This window comes from Biomphalaria glabrata, chromosome 11 (assembly GCF_947242115.1).
Source record: "Biomphalaria glabrata chromosome 11, xgBioGlab47.1, whole genome shotgun sequence".
NCBI lineage: Eukaryota > Metazoa > Mollusca > Gastropoda > Planorbidae > Biomphalaria > Biomphalaria glabrata.
Window position 1 is genome coordinate 27513334 of NC_074721.1, and position 9065 is coordinate 27522398.

Below are 9065 nucleotides of genomic sequence, written 5' to 3' on the forward strand. Positions count from 1 at the left end.
CATGCTATAAATTTTAAATTTATTTATTAATTATAATACTAGGATACTTTATGTTTCTAAATCAAGTAGTTTTATTTGAAAATATTTATATAAATGTGTTATTACTTACATTTTCCGAACAGGTTTTATTTTTTTCAATTTTTGACAATGTTGTCACTTTCAAGCGCAATAATATAATAAAACGTAATAGTAAAAGTCAAACAGCACGTGGCAAAATGTAGATTTTTTTTTATTTTTTTTTTGTTGATTTGAGGCACATCGGCACAATTTAGGCCATGTCGTGCCTGCAGTCCCTTAAGGACTACTCTCTCTCTAAACAACAAGGGCCAGATTCTATACAGTCATATAATTAAAATCAAGGTCTATTCACAGTTAAAATAGTAAAGGTAGTAAAAATTTAAATATTTGGTAAAAATCTAATGTAAATAGTTCATGTTCACAAATTCAGAAATAAGATCTTCGGCTGTATGACGTTAGGCCTTCGATTGTATAATTCTACCTCTGTGGGGTTAAATATGGAGTCAAAAGCAGGGTTCGTGGGGTTGGATTTTAGCTTGACTATATACTGCATTGCAAGCTTTTTCATTCTTATATCCATGGGGAGTTCTCCAGCCTCCACATGGAGACTTGGGATAGGTGATGTACGAAACGCGCCGAGACAGAGACGCAGGGCAGCATTTTGTATTGGTTCCAGTATTTTTAGGTACGACTTCCTTGCTGCTCCATATATTATGGATCCGTAGTCTAGCTTGGATCGAATTAGACTCCGATAGAGCAGCAGCAAGGTATCTCTGTCAGCTCCCCAGTCCGTATGGCTGAGTACTCTTAGTATGTTTAATGACTTTTGGCATTTCTTCCTAAGTTCCTTAATGTGGGGGAGAAAATTAAATTTGGAATCTAAGGTGAGGCCTAAAAATTTTGTAGTTTTCACGACAGGGATCTTCTTTTTGTGTATAAATAGTTCAGGGTCTGGGTGGAGTCCCCTTAGATTACAAAAATGCATACTAACTGTTTTGGAGTCTGAGAATTTGAAACCATTATAGTTTGCCCAACCCTGAATTTTGTTTAAACATAACTGTAATTTCCTTTCTAAGGTGTTCATGTTTTTCCCATAAGTAAGAATGACAAAGTCATCGACATACAAAGAGCACTCTATGCCAGGGGACAGCGCATTTATGATGCTATTTATTTTAATGTTGAACAGGGTGACTGACAGAATGCTGCCCTGGGGTACACCCATTTCCTGGTCATGAGTGTCAGAAGCGGAGTTGCCCACTCGGACCTGAAATTTTCGATCTTTCAGGAATTCCTCCACAAAACGGGGGAGGTGTCCCTTAAGCCCCATAAGCGCCAGGTCACGTAGAATGCCATGTTTCCAGGTTGTGTCATAGGCCTTTTCTATATCGAAGAATACAGCTACTAGATGTTCTCTTCTGAGTAATGCATTTCTAATATAAGCTTCCAGCCTTACCAGGTGGTCAGTTGTTGTCCGCCCCTGCCGGAATCCGCACTGGTAGTTTGAGATCACTTTATTCCTTTCCAGGTACCAGACCAGCCTACTGTTAATTATTCTTTCCATGGTTTTGCAGATGCAGCTTGTTAGTGCTATTGGTCGATAGTTAGCTGGGTCAGAGCCGTCTCTTTCCGGTTTAGGTATCGGTATAACTGTGGCTTTCCTCCAGCTGTTTGGGAAAGCGCCTGTTTGCCACACACAGTTATAGACCCCTAGCAGGACTGCCAATGAGGGTTCGGGAAGGTGCTTGAGGAACTGGTAATGGATTTCGTCTTCTCCAGGCGCTGTGTCATGTGACTTGTCCAGCGATTCCCTCAGTTCCTCAAGCGAGAACGGTTTGTTGTAGTCTTCATTGTTCTCTGACCTGAAATCAATGGGGTGTCTTTCCTCCCTGGTTTTGACTTTTTGGAACTCTGGCGTGTAGTGTGCAGTGGATGATTTTTCTGCTATTGAGGATGCAAGGCAGTCAGCTATTTCTCTGGGGGACGTGACAGTTCGTCCTTGGTTTTTCAAATGCCCTATTGCATTTGATTCTTTCCCTTTGATTTGCCTTACTGCCTTCCAAACCGCTCTAGCAGAAGTTTTGGCATCCAGACTGCCGACAAAACTTCTCCAGGAATTCCTTTTGGCTGACCGTATGGTTTGTCTAGCCTTTGCTCTAGCTATCCTGAATAGCTTTAGGTTTTCCTGGGAAGGATTCTTTATAAATGCAGCCAGTCGTTTTTTCCTATCACCAATAGCACTTTTGCAAGCTGTATCAAACCATGGTTTGCTAGGCCGTTTTGGATTTGCAGAGGTTAGGGGTACAACTTTCCTGGCTATACTTAGTAGCTTGCTAGCAAAGGTATCAGCTGGGTTCTGTTCATGGAGGATATTTTCTGTGATATCCTCAGAGCATCTTTTTTGGAATTGTTCCCAATCGGCCTTATTCAGTTTCCACCGCTGAGGTCGTCCCAATGAAGGGAGATTGTTAGTAATGATGATTGGGAAGTGATCACTTCCCCGTAGATCATTGCTAACTGACCATTTAAAATCGTCCAGAAGTCCGGGGACGCATACGGTGAGGTCAATGCATGTGAATGATCCAGTTCCTGGGTGCAAGTAGGTCGGTGATGCATCATTAAGTATGCATAAATCATGTTGGAGGAAGATATCCTCCAGCATACGACCTCTTGTGTCGGTATTGTTGGATCCCCACATGGTGTTATGGGCATTGAAATCCCCAAGGATTAAATAAGGCCGGGGGAGTTGTTTCAATAGGTCCTCCATGTCTGTTCGGTTTAATGGAGCGTCTGGTGGTAGATACAGGCTGCAGCAAGTGATAACCTTGTGAAGGGTTATCCTAGCTGCTACGGCCTGTAGTGTGGTCTGTAGTTCTACCCTCTCATGGGGGATGCTATCCTTCACAAGGATACAGACTCCACCTGATGCTCTCTCTGCATCCTCAACATTCTTGGTGTAAGCACGGTAGCTTCGGAAGCTGATGCAATCTTTCAGAAATGTTTCCTGTAAGCAGACAGCTACAGGAGTCTCAGAGTCCATCAGTAGCTGCATTTCCTCGTAATTGGCCTTGAGGCCTCTACAATTCCACTGTACAATTCTGGAATCCATGGCTTATTCTAGATGACCTACTTGGAGCTATTTGGCCTTGGGAGGCCCCCGGAGGGGTTTCCCTTTATTCCAGTGACCTTGGTATTTTTATTCTTGGGTTTGGATGGAGAGGAGGACAACCCCCTTTGGGGGAAGTCTTTCTCTCTGGAGAGGGGAGATCCCTCTGGTTAGAGCGGAGGTTATTTCCTCCTCTCTCACCTCGGGCATCCTCTCCGCTTTGATTTCTCCCCTTAGGGAGTTGGTCAACCTCTAACTCGGTAGAGGTTGGGGTGTCTGGCTGGGTTCTCTGAGGAGAACCTGTGTCAGACATGATGTCTCCGGGTTCTCCCGGAGTATTGGTTTGACATGCTGCTCAGTCTCCATGCTCTCATCAGCGAGCACAGAGAACCTGTTCTTTAGCATGACAACAGGGCTTTCTTGTTTCTTCAGAGGTGTGTTCTTTGGCGGTGTTTTCTTCTGAGTTGGGGGAGGAGGAGGGGGTGGTGGGGTCAATGTGTCCGTCTGTGTGGCTATGGATCTTCCTTTCTTAGCAACAGCCTGGGCGTAGGTCTTTGTCAAGCCGAATTGGCCCTTGGGTAGGGCCAGTACAGCCAATTTTGCCTGGCTAAAGGTACATCCGTTTCTTGCCTTGTACTCCTGCACGGCAACCTCCTGTTTCCACACAGGGCAGTCCTTGGAGTAGGCTGAGTGGCCAGCTTGACAGTTTGGGCATTTGAACTGGGCTGTGCAGCCCTTGTCCTCATGACCCTCTCCAGCACATCTGGCACACACAGTGTTCCTCTTGCAGACTGCCGCGCCGTGTCCATAACCCTGGCACTTGAAGCACCTCATGGGGTTAGGTATGTAGGGCCTCACTGGAACTCGTAGGTATCCTGCCTTCACATACTCTGGCGGTGTCCTAGTTCCGAATGTGAGGATAATAGTGACGGTTTTGACCTCCTCACCCTCCCTGCACCTGGTAATGCGCCGGGCATGGGTGACTCCTTCAATGCCCTCCACTATTTCCTTCTCGGAACATTCCAGTAGGTCCCTAGAGCTGATTACACCTCTGCTGGTGTTCAGACTCTTGTGTGGCATGACTTCCACTTGGAGATCACAGAGTCTTCTGCATCTTAAAAGCCCATCAGAGTGTGTCTTGCTGTCTACTTCTACAAGGAGTTCCATTGTTTTGTGTAGCTTAGACACACTCTTGGGCTCTCCCACTACTGACTTGAGTCCCTTATAGATAATAAAAGGGCTCAACTTGGTCAGGCTTTTTCCCTCCTCTGTGCATCTAACCACCAGAAATGGCCAGGTGGCACAGCTTTTTGGGACCTCCTCTTTTTTATCGTCAATTCGTCGTTTCTTGCCCAGACATAGGTCTGGGGCAAGTAGTTTTGTGTGTGTTTTTTTGGCCATATATATTTTGGTTAATTCGGCACCTGTGCTCCCCACCCGCCATCGAGTCCAACAAGGGGACGGGCCATTCGGATGTCCAGAATGAGCCCGCCAGGGCTACACAGGTGCTATACTCAGTCAGCTGCTACATCGGACATGTGTCCGATACAGCAGCTCCCTGATTGACCCTCCAGCCACCGCCCTCCAGCATAGGTCGTCGACCTATGCTGGTAGCTCGGCATGACCAGCCGGTTGACCCAGAGCGGGCCATCTGGGTCTCAGGTCTAGGGGAACTTGGAGCCAAAGTATTGTGTTGTTGTGGTTTATCCTCAGATAGCCACCACTCAAACACCAGGATCTCTTTATCCCCCCTTACCCGTCGCAGTCCACGGCAAACGGACTGGTCTAGGACGTAGTGAGAATTTAAAGTTAAGGAGACAGTGTGATGATTAATGAAGGCAGACTTAGGAAAAGAGGAGGCAGACACAATGATAGAAAAGAAGTAGGGCACTTTTGAGCTCCAAAAGTGCTAAGGAAAGAGGAGCGCAGTTTAACGTCATGTCTCGGGACGTGCAAAATGTAGACAAACATGTTCTTAAACGAAAACAAAAGAAAAAATAGAAAAAACTTTAATAGTTTTTTTTATATAAGTTTTTGAAAAACGTACACTGCGAGTGTACAAAGTAGGATATGGGCTAATGAAGAATTACTTTAGTTCAACAATTCTCGTAGATAAATTGAAACATTCATTGCTATTGAGTGTTATCTATGTAGGAAATAAAATTTTCATGATACACTGTACGACTTTGCTACACGGAAGGCTCGTAAAGTTCGTGGGACAACTCTATACGCAGAAATAAAAGAGTGATCTTTCCGTTACTTCTTCTTCTCGTCCAAACTCTTGAGCGAAGAAGAGAATTATATATATGGATCATAGGACCCTTACTTTCATAGGACCCGCTCTAATTCAAGGTGTATACATTATTAACTTAAACCATTGTATAACTTAAAAGAGATTTCTAGCGCCCTCCTGTCGATTTACCAAGAGCTCCTGGAAATCTCCCGAAATCGCAAAATATACAAAAAAAAGTCCTTAAAATATACGGAAATATAAAGACAAAAATTGTCATTTTGGGGTGTCATTCAATATGGAAAACGCCAATCTTACGCGAGGCATTATGCATCAGCCGCAATTGTGTCACCTTGTGAAAGAAGCTTTTTGCTCCTCAAACTAATGAAGAATTACTTAAGGTTAACAATTCTACAAAATAAATTGAAATATTTGGTAATTCTTGCTATTGAGCGTGATCTATGTAGGAAACAGAATATACTCTATGACTTTGCTACACGCAAGGTTCGTAAAGTAGTTCTGTACGTAGTTAAGAATGGATAAAATGCAAAGACCAATTTACTTTCTAATACAAACTTTTAAATTTCACTTACTGTCCGCTTCCCTACCCAAACTTGGCCCCGCGAAATCCGTTTCTCATTAGGCCCCACAATGGTTAAGTACAGCCCTGCTATTTACATATATATACATAGGAGATTACTTAATCTCTTTCCATGATTTCTAAGTCACAATGGTTAAGTTCGGCGCTGCTGTTTTGTGTTTGTAAAATGTTTGTTTGTAAAATGTTTAACAATGTTTGTTTCGAATGTTCCGTCAGAGTTAAAGATAGTTTACTTTCTAGTCCAAACCTTCCACAGAACAAAGGGGGATGGGAGCGGGTAGGGTTTGATAAATTTAAACGACAGTCCAGCGCTCAGGCAGCCATCCGTGGTGTGAACACTACTCTTGTGTTTTCTCGTGGACTATCCGCAGAAATAAGAGAGTGATGTTTCCTTTACTTCTTGTTTAAACTTTTGAGCGAAGAAGAGAATTATATATATAGATTTGGAGATCAGTTCTCAATACATTGTATTTTAAGTTTTTGAGATCTAAGTGTGACGGAAGGTTGGGTAAATAAAAAGATGGTTTAACCGATCAATAAATAAATAACGTCTCTTACCATGCTTGAGGCCGCTAAAAAGGCCACTCTGGTCTCTACATATGATTTTTATTTCTTTATGGGAAAAAAAATATTTTTAATTAATTGAATTAAAGTTATTGATTTTGAATAGCTGCCAATATAAGAACGTTTAACATACGTATATTTTTTACCCAAAGAATGAGCCATCAATAAATTTTAAAATATTTGCGGAATTTTTGTTTTTACAACTTTGCCTCTCTTGGGAAGATCTGCAGAAAAAAAAACATTTCACTATACTGTCACAGTTAGACATAATCGTCTTTCTAGCATTTTACTCGACTCTGAGAACAATATTTTAAAAAGGTCGTGGCACTATAAAACAATGTGTTGAAAAGTCTACCAACATAGTAGCTGTCCCTTGGTATGATACAAAAGCTGTTGATATCACTTTGAGTGATGTCAGCATGAGTGGATTTTTTCACATTGTTTTTGTCCTGGTAAGTAAAACATTGTTAGCTTCTCAATGGCGATGAATCAGAAATTAAAGAATTAGTTAATTTAGTGTTTCCAAAACCTTTGGAAAAAAAATTTACGTATTTTGGATGTTCCTTCAGAGTTGAAGATAATTACTTCCTAGTCCAAACTTTCCTTTTCCTTATTGAACTCTCCCCAATTTAGCGGAACTCTTAGCCTTCGCTTATTATTTAGGTCAGATTACTATCCATTTTTTAAATAAGAAAAAAAATCTATATTTATAATTCTCTTCTTCCCTCAATAGTTTGGACGAGAAGCAAGAAGTAAAGGAAAGATCACTCTCTTATTTCTACGAATAGTCACCCCACGAAATAACAAGAGGGGGGGGGGAACACGTCACTACGGATGGCTGCGCACTGGACTGTCAAACCCTGCTCGCTCCCATCCCCCTTCGTCTTGCAGGAGGTTTGGACTATCTTCAACTCTGAAGGAACATCCGAAACATGTAAAACATTTTACAAACACTAAATATTAGAGCTTAACTTAAGCATTGTGGGGCCTTATTCGAAACGGATTTTTATTATTGAAAGACACACCAAAATTACCTTTTTTTCTGTATTTCCGTATATTTTAAGGAATTTTTCGTTTATTTTGCAATTTCAGGAGATTTCCAGGAGCTCCTGATAAATCGACAGGAGGGCACGGAAAATCTGTTTTAAGTTATAAAATGGTTTAATTTAATATTTTATACACCTTGAATTAGCGCGGTTCATATGAAAGTGCGGTCATATGAAAGTGGTTGCATTCATAGGTTGCAGTGGCCTTAGACCGGCCATGCAAAATAGCGTATGCTGCGCCGCCGGTCGACTAGTGAAACACTATTTTTGTATTGTATTAGCAAGTAGAAACCTTTAGTAAAATACAAAAGTTTTACTGACGCTGATGTTGGAAGCGACCTTGACCTTGTTGTGATGACCTTCAAATTACACGTAATAAAGGTAGCAAAAAAAAAAGGATTTACATGGATGAAATTTTGACCTAGATAATCTGAAAGATTCTCAAAGAGATGCCGTATTTAAGGCACAATAAGAGTCAATATCTTTTAACTCCAATGACCAGAATATTGACACACACGACAATAAGCTTAACACAACAATCATATATACAGCTTTGGAAGTATTTTGGAATCTCCACACACCCAGATAACCCTGGGTAACAGTGGATATACTTCAACTCTGTGACAAGCGACGGGAGCTTAAAGGGAAAAAGTTGTCCGACCCAAAAGGAAGTCCACGAATACAAAAGTGTCAACATACGAATAAAGAAGAATATGAAAGAAGCATGGAGAATACGCGTTAAGAAAGTCAGCAGGGACTGAACAGGAACGACAGTTTAGACAGTTGATAAGCGTACCTTTTGTTAAAGGACATCATTCCTGTCAAGGATGGTTTAACGGGTTTAGCTAGGATGTGATATAACCAACCGGGTTCCCCACCCAGCAGGCTAATGTATTGATTAAGTACAAAGGCAAACCAAGTTACTTAATACACGAAAGGTAAATGAGTGGTCAACGATCGTTGAAGAACAACATTATTTAATACTAGATACAAATTGTTTTTCTTCAGAAGATGTACAAATCATGTGATAATAAGAAAATGCATTATTAATTATATTACATATTTACACACACACACACACACTCTCTTTTGGCCTCACGACCGCATCACAAATGAAGCGATTACAGATGGGGTTACTCCAACGGTTGTTGACCCCACAAAGGTATGATAATTTTAAAAAAAATGCAAACTAAAACTCTATGACAATATTACAAGGTCTTTGGGGCTAGCGAAGACCTTCCTTCAATGAATAGTTCAAGAAGAAAGACACAGTTAGAGAAAGCGATGGGAAGACAACCCCCATGAGCGTTACTGTTGTTATTTCACAGGATGTGAGCCCCTAATGGTCTTGGGCCAGGGTTCATTGAACCCCCTAGCGCCATGGATGCAATGTGGATGAAATGCCACTTACGGAGGGGTAATGGGGTAACCACTTGCTTCCTATTAAGTTAGAATCTCGGCTAGAGTAGTGTTGTGTTCGTCATTCAAGATATAAAGGATTTT